Source organism: Rhinolophus sinicus, linkage group LG01 (assembly GCF_036562045.2).
Source record: "Rhinolophus sinicus isolate RSC01 linkage group LG01, ASM3656204v1, whole genome shotgun sequence".
Lineage (NCBI taxonomy): Eukaryota > Metazoa > Chordata > Mammalia > Chiroptera > Rhinolophidae > Rhinolophus > Rhinolophus sinicus.
The window spans coordinates 11,465,896-11,479,726 of record NC_133751.1 but is presented as its reverse complement, the minus strand read 5'-3'; the positions used below and the strand labels follow the sequence as shown (position 1 = coordinate 11,479,726).

At 43.5% G+C, this 13,831-nt stretch overlaps 1 protein-coding gene across 7 annotated transcripts in view; it reads right to left on the bottom strand.

The window, feature by feature from the left end:
* The window catches only part of TIAM1 (TIAM Rac1 associated GEF 1), a 360,045-nt gene that overhangs the window by 183,259 nt on the left and 162,955 nt on the right, over window positions 1–13,831 (bottom strand). The window contains exons 1-2 of one of the 7 annotated variants that reach the window (XM_074326183.1): window positions 6,597–6,752; window positions 1,872–2,046 (exon numbers count right to left, since the gene is read on the bottom strand). The exons of 4 other annotated variants lie outside the window; for them this stretch is intronic. The gene's annotated coding sequence lies outside the window, so the exon portion shown is untranslated. Of the gene's footprint in view, window positions 1–1,871; window positions 2,047–6,596; window positions 6,753–13,831 lie in introns of those variants that run through there. 2 more of the 7 variants (XM_074326184.1, XM_019730166.2) reach the window with 2 other exon arrangements.

The window sequence follows — 13,831 nt, the reverse complement described above, 5'->3', positions numbered from 1 at the left end:
CTGCTGTGTACACTACACGCAGAAAAAGGAGTGGCTAGGCCTGTCCTTCTGGATTCAGGCCACCAGGAGTGACAGGAAAGACTAGAGGAACAAGTCACAGCAGGCTGTGCAGAGCAGGGCCCGGAACACTGGCTGGGAAACTCAGAGCGGCCGGGATCCGAATGCAGCATCCAGCAGCCGCTACAGAAAACAGTACGGAGGTTCCTCAAAACATTAAAAATAAAACTTCCAAATGATCCAGCAATCCCACTTCCGAGTAGTTTTCATCCAAAAGAAATTAAAGCATATCTCAAAGACATTTAAGCACTCCCACGTCCACGGCAGCCCTACTCACAGTAGCCAAATGTGGAAACCACCTAGCTGTCTAATGACAGATGAATGGAAAAAAAAAAATCACATTTTTACAAATATATAGACTGGAATATTATTCAGCCTTAGAAAAGAAGGAAATCCTACAATATGCCACATTGTGGATGAACCTTGAGAACATTATGTTATGTGAAATAAGGCAGTCACAGAATGACAAATGCTGCATGATTCCACTTATAAATATCTAAAATAGTCAAACTCATGGAAGCGAAAACTAGAAGGATGGTTGCCAGGCGCTGGAGGAAGGGGGAAGTGGGGAGTTGCTAATCAACGGGTACAAAATTTCAGTTATGCCAGATGAGTATGTTTTAGAGCTCTACTGAAAAAACAAGTGTACCGTAGTTAAGGATACTGTATTGTACAGTTAAAACTCTGTTAAGAGGGGAGATCTCATATTAAGTGTTCTCACTACAGTAAGACTTCTAAAAAGTGAAATAAAATTGCAGGGATCACGCCTGAGGAAGCATCTGTGATTCTGCCTCTCCATCGAGTCAGTAGCCGCATGGTTTGTGTAAATTCAGGACCAACCAGCATATTGCCAAACCTGATCAATGCTGAACAGTGCAGTATTATGTTACCAACTAACAAGGCTTGGGTGGGTTTAGGAAGGCAAACTTGAAAAGAACAATCACAACCTTGTATAGTCATAAAGCCCCTTTTAGTCTAAATCATTTTCCCCCTGTGAAGCGAATGGGGATTGTACAGCATACGTGTCACTGTCCCCACTGGGCAGGAGGGAAACAGAAGTGTACACAGCCCTTTCTGCAGGACATCCCTAGAAGAGCCTCGTGCCACACCCAGGAGGTAGGAAGGTGTCTTAGCAGCACATTTCCTCCCCGGAGTGCCTTTGCATGTTACACGTTTACCACTTGATCCTTTCAGTGGGAAGCGTCTGGCCTATCCTGCCATGAAGTCATCCCACACGAGCACAGCAGTGAAGCCCACGAGAAATATTCCACTTTAACCCAACTTTGCAGTGTAGAGGAAGGCTCACCTCTCTCTCAAAAGTAACGTGATCTCCTGTCCACAGCCCCAGGAAAAGACCTTTCTGATAGCCAGTTTCCCCTGCGGCAGTCGGGATCAATTCCTTCTTCCCCTTTCCTGGTATGGTGAGGGCAGGCAACAGAGAAGCTGGGAAGACTCAAGGCCTCAGAAGGAAACACCGCAAGTGAGGGATGGTTCACAGGGCTGACCGAGCTCACTTGTCAGGTGTCCCTGACATGGGTACATTGCCACACCCTCTTCATCAAGTTCCAAAGACTGGCTTGTCCATGGGAACGACCCAGCAAGAACGGGACCCTAAGCATCAGAAGCTTCCCAGGAAATCAAGTTCAAAGCCTCCGATGGTGAGTGGAGAGAATCAGCAACCCCTCTTCCCACTAAAACAATAGTCACAAGTAATGAACTTCCTGGAACAGGAGGATTTGGGCAGGATCCTTAGGCAATAGGACTTAAAAAGCCCAAATGCTCAGGTCCCAGCCTTCTGCAAATGCCCCACTTACCCCATCCCAATCAGAAGAGGCTTCTCAACATCTCCCAATGTGCCGTGCGCAGGGGCTGCTCACCTCCTAGGTGACAGACTAGGATTCAAAGGGTCACACCCCATGGTACCAACCCTTCTCCTTCTCCTGGCTTTCGGATCTAGAAAAGTGGGGCCTCAGGCCACAGTGGTTCTACCTACAAGAGCAGACATAGGAAAATCGTGGGTTTTGCGCTCATTTTTTACATCCCTCCAGAGGTTCCAAGACCATCCTCTGAAACACTAACAAGATAACACAGGGAAAGTACTCGATATGTGGTAGACACTCAATAAATTGGAATTTAGTATTAGTATTTTAATCATTGAAGAAGCATGTACCAGGCCCTTAATCAGCTATGGCTTCGTAGAAAGCAGCCTGGCCATGCTTATGCTCGCCCACCAAAACCTCGTAATTTGGGGCGGTCAGAATTCTCTAACAGTAGAACATACGATTCCAAGGTACGGCACGAGGAGCTGGTTCAGCACAAGATTTCACGAATCGATCCCATATCGTGAAACGAGGACAACTGTCCAAAAGTGATGATCTCGCCCCCAAAAGTTTTCCCAATGAATGCCATGCCGATACTTGTTTTCAAGCAACAGAATCCAAATGAACTGGAGAAGCAGTGTTGCAAAACACTTATGAAGACTATACGCTTCCTTGCTCTCCGCTCTCAGAAAAACACCAACTAGAACAAACAGCACCAGGGCTCGTCCTCAGCACCCTGGGTCACAGCAGACAGGCCAGATGAAGGGCAGCTCGTCAACCTGACCTGACGTCTTCAAAAATAATGCCACGGCTGAAGCCGACTCACTACACAAGATGTAAACCAACACGCTCCTTGGGCAGAGCAATCCCTTCCTATCCTTACCTAGTTCAGCCCTTTGCAACATTAGATATCTACATAAATACTACTAATTATGCCATCTATTCCCCAGGACCTTTTCAATTGACAAACCCCAGGGAGAACAAATGGCTTACAGTTGGGTGACTTCAATAATGCTAGATGTTTGACAGCGTTCAACGTTTTATTATAACGTTGATGAGATGCCACGGGAGCCTAACTGTTGTTATATCAATTAGCCTTCGGTAAAACTGGTTTTGTTATACAACACTTAAAGTCACAGAATCTATCCAGGACATGAAGTGAGGACTTACTGTGTTCCTTTGTGGAGAAATATTAACCAGCCAACGTCCTCCACCCCATAATTTTCATTTCCCTTCTTGGTGAGGAGATGAGCCATCGCATTAATCACCCCACACTTCCCCCAGAAGTCTGAGGAAGTCTAAGCTCTGAAAAACATTCTCAGAACATACAACGGCAATACAAAATTGATATGGTAATCAGCCCCATCTATCTCCCATTTAATTCGGAAGTAACTAAATTTAACAAACTTTGCCTTCATAGAAGCAACCCCACTGACTTACATTCCAGTCTCTGCCAGGCTTTGAGCTTTGTACCCATTTCATTTCTATCCTATAGATAGCAAAAAAAAGGAAGGGAGGGAGGGAGGGAGGGAGGGAGGGAGGGAGGGGGGAAAGGAGGGAAGAAGGGATGGAAGAGCCCTCCCTTGAGCAGTGAGACCCTGAGCAGGTGAGATGAAGCGAAGGAAAAAAATCCCAGGGAAGTAAGATGAAAGTTGGAGGGGAAGATAGACAGCCAGTTTACCACCAGTCAACTAGGTAGGATAAGATGAAAATATTGAAAATATGGAAAGTGAACCTGATAACCTCAACTGCCGCAAAAAAGAGAGAACAAATGGGAGAAGTGTTTTGTTTCGTTTTTTGTTTTAATTCCATCGCAGTAACTTTTCACATTTCTGGAAGGAAATCACTAAGAGAGGTTGCGAGGTTGTAAGTATGACAAAAAAGGGTAGGATGAGAAAACACTCAACGTACTACAATTTATTAAGGGCCTACTTTGTGAGATATGAGATAGGTGCTTTACATGAATAGTCATAGAAAACTCACAACAGTTCCCACCAAAGCAGTTTTCCTTATTTCCATCTCACAGAAGGGAAAATGAAAGCTCAGAGAGGTAAGGCAATTTTCCTGAGGCCACACAGCTAAAAGTGGCAGAGCAGGAGTTCAAATCCAGCTCTTTCTGACTCCAAAGTTCTTGCTCTCATACTGCGACATTCTCTAAGATTTTCTGAGAAAACTTTTAAAATGCCAAGACTCGTGCATTAAACATGAACCAAAATAAAATGTTCTTCTTCAGTTGTTAACAGCAAATTTGCACTGCTCTGGTACAAAAATATATCTATATTGTCAAGTGGGTTGAAAGCACCTATAATTCACATTAAATTACCAGCAAGTCTCATGCGAAATTCTAGCTAGTAGTTTCCAGAACAATATCCCAGGGGTGCCCCAGTGAATACACAAAACCCACCTTAGGACCATTTGATTCAATGTGTATGATACTCAAGAACACAAGGTATGTTTTAATAAAACTGAAAAGCATTATGTCAAAGACACAAAAAGACACATACATACTGCCTTTCTCCTTACAGCTAGGAGACAGTCACTTAGTTTAAAGGCCCTTAAAATCTTTTTTGACAGAGTTCCACAGGGCAGAATTTGTTAAATGCCTGTAAACTTAAGAGAAGAGGTAGTGTTTGTTTATGCTTCATTTAAAACACAAACAAAAACCAAAGTTGGTTCTTTCAAAAGACCAATAAAATTGATAATACTTTAGCAAGACTGACCAAGAAGGGCAAAGGCACAAATGACCAATGCCAGGAATGAAAAAGTAAACATTTTTACAGATGCTATAGTCTTTAAAAATATTACCAAAGGCATTACGTGCAACTTTATACCAATACATTTAAAAATATACATAAGATGGGGAAATTCCTTGTTTTAGTTTCTAAAAAATCATTTTAATGGCCCTATTTCTATTAAATTAAATCTGCACTTAAAAATATTACAAACAGCCAGAGTCAACCAGGTTATTTATGGGAGAGGTAAGGGGATCATAAGGAAAAAACAATGATACACAGAAATTGTAACATCTGCAAGGTAATAAGGTAGAATTAACCCCATTTCAAACGGCTGCATGACGGTGTCCTCTAACAGTCCCATGTGACAATGTCTAGAATCCTTTATGAATAACACATTCCCTTTTCTCTAGCTGAGGATTACTGTTCCATAAAGTCCAAGAACAAGGGCATATTAGTCAGTTTCACCAGCACTATCACAAGACCCAGTTTGGTTACCTTTCCTGATAAGTGAACTGCTAAAGGCTCCTTAGGGAGGGGGGATTCAGTATCAAATACATGTTCTTTCTTAAGCCAACAACGAAGCTAAACCTGCTCCAGCAGTTATGACAGCCTGGACCAAGCAACCTATGCTTTCCTGGGGCGAGTCCAGTTTGGTTTGAAAGTCATTTCATTTTACTTCTGTATCGTTAACTTCAGGGAAGCTCGAGGGTGAAAACAAACTAAAGAAAACTGTAACCACAGCAACCATGTCCTGTCCCTTGAACCCCAAAGCTCAAGGGGAAGGTGCTCCTCGGAAGCCAGAGGGTTCGATTCTGGTAGTAGGAGAACCACAGAATCAGCCAACACCCTTCTGATCTCACCCACCCCAGAAGGGGGAGAAACACTTGTACAATGAAAGTTGGTTTTCTGTAAGTATAATAAGAGCCACGTATTTCTTTACCTTCGTTCCTTGCCCTAAGAGTAAGACAATGCTCTAAAAATTCTTAGGAAAGATAAGCTCAACACACACACACACACACACACACACACACACACACACACACACACACACACCGCCCACTGCTCTGTACTAACCCGTTGATCAGATACAAAAAAGGTGAGACAGGTAAGAGTTAACCCAAAAGCCTCCTTCTGACCCCCACACACTGACCAAATACCACACCTGCCCAAGGAAAGCGCCTTTGAGGGGCTCGAAATAGAGCCTAAAGAATGTTCGCCAGAAACTTTACCTTTGGCCAAGTTTCTCCTTTGCTGGGACTTAAGAAGTGTCATTCGCAATGATTCCAACCCCAGGGCCACCCTCCACCCAAACTTCCCCTCCCCACCCCACCCGAAATTGACTTAGGCAATCAATCTGAAGATAAACCAGCTTCCACAGAGAGACACTTTCAAAAAAGTTCCACATAACTAACACCTCAATAGCCAGGAAGCCTTGCGCTGAACTGTCTTAATCAGACGCAAAATGACTGAGAAACCAGAGACTCGGATGCCGCACATCCAGGAGTCTGCCGGCGCCACAGCTTCGGAATGTTCCTGCGCAAGTTCTTCTCCCTTGAATCCCAAGCCTTCCGTGGGGTTCGTTTACACGGACATTGACCTGTAATTACGGAACGCGCAGCAGGACCGCCAGGGACAGGGCGCATCTTTGGTGGGGAACGTGATCCCACGTCTCCCGCGCGATCCTGGGTCTCCTACAATCCTTAGTTACAGAAGGCGCAGGGGGGAGAAAGGTGAAGCACTTTCAAAGCCCGAGCCCCTTTTCCAGGGAGCCAGAACCCGCGTGGGCGGCGTCCCCCCACCGCGCAGAGCCCATCGCTGATCCCGACAGGGGGCTCCGCTGCACAGGTCCCCGCCCCGCCGCAGCCGCCGAGCCCCGGGGTCCCGTCCCGCCTCTCCACGTCCAGGGCCACCTAAGGCTGCTCGCCTCCACCGCCCAACACAAAGAAATCCGCCGGGAGAACGAATATTTTAAATCAACGCTCACCGCTGCTCCGCGAGGCGCACATGCTTCTCCAGTCTTGCTTCAGATCTCAAACTTCCAGTAACAGAAATGAGGAAACAGCAGCCTTCCCCCGGCTTCTGGCAGCGGGAGTGGGCGTAACTTGTGAAGTTTCGTGCTATGATGAATCTGGTCACTTGGGTGTGTGTTGGAGAGGGCTCGTCGCTCCTCCCCTCCCACCATCGCCTCCCTCCTCTCCGCCTCCTTCTCCAGTGTAATTCTCCCTTTGGCTTTGGCCGCGCCAAAAACTCAGGCCGGCTGTCATTCAGAAGCACCGCGCTCTGCTCCTCGCATCCGTAGGGGAAATTTCTTCCTAACAGGCCTTAAGCATTTTACAGATGAACCTGGTCGCCAGCAGAAAGCATAACTTCCTGTCAATTTTTTTTTTTCGTCAGCACGTGCAAGAAGGCAGTGCTGGACGTGATTTAAAAGCCTGGAAATCTTAAATAATTGCACACATCCCCTCTTTAGAGGCAGGAATGTGGCTAGTTTAGCAAGTGGACACCTCATTCCCATATATCTATTTTAAAAGAATGGAGGGGGGTAGAACAAAAACCAAACTTTCAACTGGTTATCTTTCCTTTAAAATGTATTATAACACATTTTAGATATACAAAAAATATACTTGAAAATAACATAATAACACCCCCTCCAGTACCCACCATGCCGCATAAAAATTAAAATTACCAACGCATTTGAAGCCATCTATAAGCTTCTCCCTGGAATATACCCTACTTTCCTTCCTCCTAGAAAAATTAACTGCTGTACATTTGATTTCCCACAAGCAATTTTGTATCACAGTTTCTAAAAATTCTAAGGACACGCGCTAACTTACAGTCCACCCAAAAGCAACCTCATGAGCATCCTCCTGCTGGGATTGACCTTGATTCTCAAAAAATCATTTCATTACATAAACCTTAAAATGACCACACCTTAAATGAAATCTCAGGTGGCTAAAGAAAATGAAAGAAATCACAATATAAGAAAATAGAGATCTAGAATGACAAGCGGAGGCCATATCTGAAAGTTGAAGCATTCATGGATGAAATTGATTAAAAGCATTATCATTTTCCAAGGTTAATAACAGCAGTGTCGAAGGTCAAGAATACTGACCCACACTGCAAGGGGCTTTCCTCAAAGACGCAGGCTACAGAAACAGAAACAAAACATTCAGTAACGAAGTCCTGGTTACTCAAATGCCTGTCAGAGTTATAGGCTGGAAGCAATACTCAGAAAAGGGGACTTTCAAGATAATAATTATAAAAATCAAAATGGTGGAAAAGAAACTATGATACATTCAAAATTCACCCAAATATACAGAGGGTGCCAAAAAATGTACACACATTTTAAGAAAGGAAAAAAACTGCATTAAAATTGTAATACTCCATATATACCACTAACAAAAGATGAATACACGTCATGTGTATACATGTTTTTGGCACCGCCTGCATATTCATATATAGATATATGAACATGAAGAAGTAGATGCCTGGTTCATCTTTATGTTCCTGGTACCTTGCATAGAGGCTGCTGACATAAGTAGAAATTTAATAACTATTTGGTAAATGAATGAAACAAATGAACCAAAGAATGCCCATGAAGACTTCTGAAGTAGCAGGGAGTGTTCAGATAAAGCAGTGGTCCTTCACAGGAGGTGACTGTGCCCCCCCTGGGAACACTTGACAATATCTGGAAACATTTTTGGTTGTCACAACACTGAAATCTAGCAAGGAGAAGTCAGGGATGCCACGAAACATCCCCAAATGTACGGGAAAGCCCCAAAGAGTCATCTAGCCTAAAAGGCCAACAGTACTGCTAGTGAGAAATCCTGAGATAGAGGTTTTATTATCAACTTAACTGATATATCACTTAACTGATATATTTTATGTACGATCATCAACATTATGAAGAGACACTCCAGGGATATAGAAAACTGTGGAATGGCATGTCTCCTTTCCACTGTGCGGCATTTGATGGCTGGGACCATCTGTGTGGGCTCAGGAGAAAGTGGGCGCTGGAGTCCAAGCACCTAAGCATTTAGTGATTTGGGGCACGGTCTCAGGACCATGCAACTCACTAAGCTAAAGACTTATGTTGAATGTGGATAAAAATGAACAAGCAGGGGGTAGGAGGAAGATGACGTACACCCAGAGTATCAGCTATAGAATCACAGCGAGCACAGTTGGGGGAACAAGGCAAAGCGTGCAGATGTGAAAGATACATAGACAAAGGCAGGCTTATCACGGCCACATTAGTCATTCCTCCTTTGACAATCATCAGCTGGAGACACTCCACTGAGAACAGGAAAGATGTTTAATCCCATTACAGCTTATCGAAAAGAAAGTTACAAACCACTTACTGGAAAAAGAATGCAAGCTCTACAAAGTCAGAGAGGCAGGGTGAAGGACTTACAAAGTGAAGATATCTTTTATATAGGTTTTCTGATTGCATCATTACTTAAGAAGTCTTTCCTTTAACTGGAATGGTGTAAATGAACCAAAGAATCTTTATTTTTCTTGTATCTGATATTATTTAATTTCTGCTGGGGTGGGGGGAGAAGGGTTTTATTGTTGTGCAGTGTTTCTCAAGAGGGGGCCAGGGGGCAGTGGGTTTGCTCATCTTAAATCCTCTTGAAGACTAACAGGAGGTAGGTACTTGATAAATACCACGTTGGGTTGAACTAAATGAGTCCCAATCTCAAAGCCCATTTCTCAGGCATTGAAAATAAAAAGTCCCCCTGGCTGCTTCTGGAGGAGTCCCCAGGGCACCTTCAGTGAAGAGTCTGAACAACCTATGAGCACATATATAACCTGTTGGTTTCATTCAGTGTCTGACAGATTTCAAAAAGCCTGACACAAGGAAAAAGGGCTGACTTGACACAGGTGAAAGCCCACCAACGTCAGAACCCAAGATGTCCCCAGGGAGTGGCCACCAGCCTCAGAGAGGAGGTCTCTTTGCACCAAAGCATTTATTTTCATAGCCAAGCTAAGGGTCCCCTCCACACACCACTGGACAGTAGGTGGTAAGGAAGACTCTGTCCCTCTTTAAGTCACAGCTTCTTAACCTGTGGTTTTGAATGCCACAGGTTTTGCTTTGCAAAAGCCATACAAATTTAGGACAGGGAAACGTGACCACAGTTATGAGCCAGACCAATAGCAATAAATTCATGTGTGAATGGACAGTATTTCTGCTGCAAAGAAATGCTACCAGTAGAGGGAGCACAGTTGACTTTTGTTTTTAACAATTTCCCAAGATGGGAATAAACCTGGGGTCGATGTTATATGATACATGTAACAAAAATAATCACATGTTACCACAGATGAACAGACTTATGTAAAAATATTTTGGAAAACAATCAGCCATGTCACGCTTATCAGGTATTTGTACTGTGAATGGATGTTTACACAAGAACTCAAGAAAGAGACATAAGAGGACTATATAGTATATATAATACATAAATAAATACATGTTGGAAAACAACATTCGGTATCTAGGGGAAAAAGTCACAGAGTTAAACTTCTCTCTTTCCCTTTGTGTCAGTTGAATTGAGACTCATTCCCAAGAAAACTATGGAGAGTTTAAGTTTATTTTCCCCAAAGACTAACTAATTCAGTCTTTATCTTACTGTTTTATGTATTAAATCTATGACAGTTGACTTCTAATATTTCGTTTAAATTATGTTCTCAATGGTACAAATGCCTTCCTTAAGAATCTTCCGGATTTCTGCTCAAGGGTCTTCAGAGCCAACTTGATCAGACATCGAGGCAACGCTACCAGGAAGCCTGCAATCAGCTGAATTGAAGGTTCTCAGGACCCAGGTAAGAAGTGATGACACCACCTGCCAGCACCTATGTCTCCTAGCAACAGAGAATTATCAGCAAAGCCGGGAAAGAGGGCGTTCTCCTCCTTGAGTTAGGTGAAGCCCAACCAGGTTGTTAATTAACACAAATCATCTGAATCCAAATAAAAAGCCGGTTCCCCAGCATCACTGCAGATCCAAATACAAATCCCGTTAATCGTATGGTGTCACTGTGGACATTCAGAAGCTTTTTCATGAATACATTTTGCAGTTGGCTACCGACTGATTGCCAAAATCAATTTTTTACATTGGAAACTGATTAAAAGTCTCAATATGGAACCACCCCACCCACTCCATGCTCGGTGATGTGAGGATCTGCTCAGGAAAACTGACATGTTTGAAAACCCTTGCTTCAGCCCTGGATGAGGCCTTCCTTCGCTCTGAGACAAAAGCAAGGTTCATCCTTTCAGGTGAAGTCTTAAAAGTGCAGGCGCTCATTAAATTTGATTTGACACAAGAATGTGTTATGATCTAAAATGAAACCTCACACCAACCAAACTCAGAGACATAGTTTTCTCTCTCTGAACACTAAATGCCTAACCAACGAGCAGAAGTATTCCTGAAAACTGCAGTCTGTCGAAAAGAGACCGAGAAAACTCTAAATAGCCCTTAAATACCACCTCCAGAATACACTGCAGCAACTAAGGTCCACAGAATCCAGAGGTTTCAATTTCCTCAACCATTAAATTATGATGTTCAAATTAATTTTCTCTTGCTTCCTGGCTCTATTGTCCAATTATATGTTTCCTTGATTTTAAACGTCTCACTGCAAAAATTTACATTTCCTCACAGAACGTTTATCTAACACGCCAAAGTCAAGAGTTGCAGGACTCACTGGTGGCCCACGTCCTTGTAACTGAAGCCAGGCTTGTAACTGGAAGGGTGAAGGGGAGAGGGGAGGAAGTGCAACCAGAGGATAAAGGTAACCAAAAGGCAGAGGAAAAGTCCATGAACCCTTAGCACTGACTAGCAATAAACCATATGGGGCCAGATGCTGTCCTGCCCACACACACAGGGAGGCTGCCGGTTCCAAGGGCCCTGTGTGCTTGCACAAGAGGTACACGTGGTTCGTGGGGGTGAGAGCATCTGGGCTTTCACTGGTGTGGGATCTTTCAGACACCTCTCTGCTCAGCAGCAATAAACAATAATTATTATTGGCACTAAGAGGAAGATCCTGCTGAGTAACTCATGGAAGACAAGAAGTCAAGTTCTATTTTCAGTCCTGCCTTCTCCCCAAAGAAGGTGTAGCCGGACAGGATATATTTATAAGCCTCAGTATAGCCTCCTGAACAAGCCAGGCCAGGGAGCATCCCATCAGGGAGGCCTCCCACGGCCATCGGCGATGCAAGGACATAACAATAAGAAGACCTTGTTCAAGTCCAGGCTCCAACAACAACCAGATGAATAACTGAGAACAAGCCATCTGGTTTCCCGTTCATCTGGTTTCTGGAAATTGAGAGATGCTTACTGACAATGGGGTGCATGGGTTAATGGGCTTTGTGCCGGGCACATGCCAAGAATTTTCCCTAAATGGTAATGGGCACTAAACATGCAAAGACAATCTTCAATCAGGAAAGATGCCAAACCTATATCTCAAATTATGTTACTGTTTCAAATGTTTTTGGTCTTTTCAGGTTGATCTTGCTCTTTTGGTAATGGATAAAGTGCAGTTCAGATGGCAGTTATGTACAGGACGAGAGAGTGGGGGCCCCTCTAAGACCTTGGGGTCACAGAGAGACCTCGTGAGCCGTAAGCCATTCCCAGCGAGTCCCCCTGGTGGAGCAGCAACAGGTCCCCTGGTGAGGGTGGACAGAGTGAGGCACTCAGGCGGTGGGCTCGCACCAAATCTCACCAGTATAACAATATTTGGGTCTGTTATTCATGGGTGAGAATAGTTTTAATTTTTCTTATATTAATGTCCTTTCACATTTTCCGGACTGAAACATAGTGGAAAGAGGGGAGGGGAAATGAGGTAAAGCCAGGAAGGTCACACCTAGCACTATGGCAAAGTGCAAAGGTGTGTTTCTAACACGTGATGCCTTCCAGTTCTTTACCAGTGACAGGCACATAATCAATTAAAATTAGGTGACTTCTAACGTCAGGAGGAAAGTGCTAATGAGAATCCACTTGTCTTACTTTCTCTTCCAAGAACACAGACATTAGATTTTAGGGCCTCTAGGAGCAGTCGGTGCCATTTTCCCTAATATAAACAAAAATCCAACATGCAAAGATTATTTGAAATCAGGAAATACAAGAAGCCTCAAAATATTAAATTAATATTTTAAATTTAATATCTCAAAATGTGAAATGACCTGAAGAAGGGCAACAGATGTATGAAGAGTCATAACCCACATAGATAAGCATGGAAAGGGAATTTATTAGTCACTCATTCATGGGAGGTCAGAAGGAATAAGTGACTTGCTCAGGCTCACATTATAAAATAATAGTCAATTCAGCCTAGAACCCAGATCTTCTGAAACAAATCTGCTGTGTGTTTCACCAACTCAATCACTGCCTCCTCAAAACACAATTCCTGAAAGTAAACATTTAATGCAGTATATACATGTACAATTTTGGGGCCCCGACACAGTACAAAGGCACATATAAATTTTTTTAAATGATACAAAATGAGCCCATCTAAAACTAACAAGGAAACCACAATAACTGGGTGAATGAGAAATTTCTTGGCTCAGCCCCAGACAAGCAAACAAGAGACTCTGAGACAGTGTTGGAAGGATGCAGGCAAGCCGGGATAGCTGAAGGCAGTCTGATTCACCAGCAACCAGCATCCTTCCAAACAAATTACAGTGATAGGCTTGCCAGGACTGCAGGGGAAGCCTGGTGGAGACGTGGGACAAATTCATACATGCCCAAGGGGTCAGGTGGGTACTCTGGACAAAGACAGGGGCTCCCCCAATTGCAAAAGTCCTACTCCTAGAATCCTAAGAAATTAAAATAGGTCTTTACAGATGCTGCAAAATACCATCATTTTCCCTTGTACACAAATGTTCATTGCAGCATTATTCACAATAGGCAAAAGGTGAAAACAACCCAGGTGTCCATCAGCAGACGGATGGATAAACAGAATGTGATCTATCCATACAATGGAATATTACTCAGCCATTAAAAGGAATGAAGTCCTGATAAACCCGATAACCTGGGTGAACCTTGAGAGCATTATGCCAAGTGATTAAGTCCAACACAAAAGGAAAACCATAGCATCACATGATTCCAGTTATATGAAGTACCTAGAATAGGCAAATTCAGAGAGACAGAAAGGAAATTAGAGGTTACCAGATGCTGAGAGTGGGGGAATGGGAAATCATTGCTTAATGGTTATAGTGTTTCAGTTTGGGGTGAT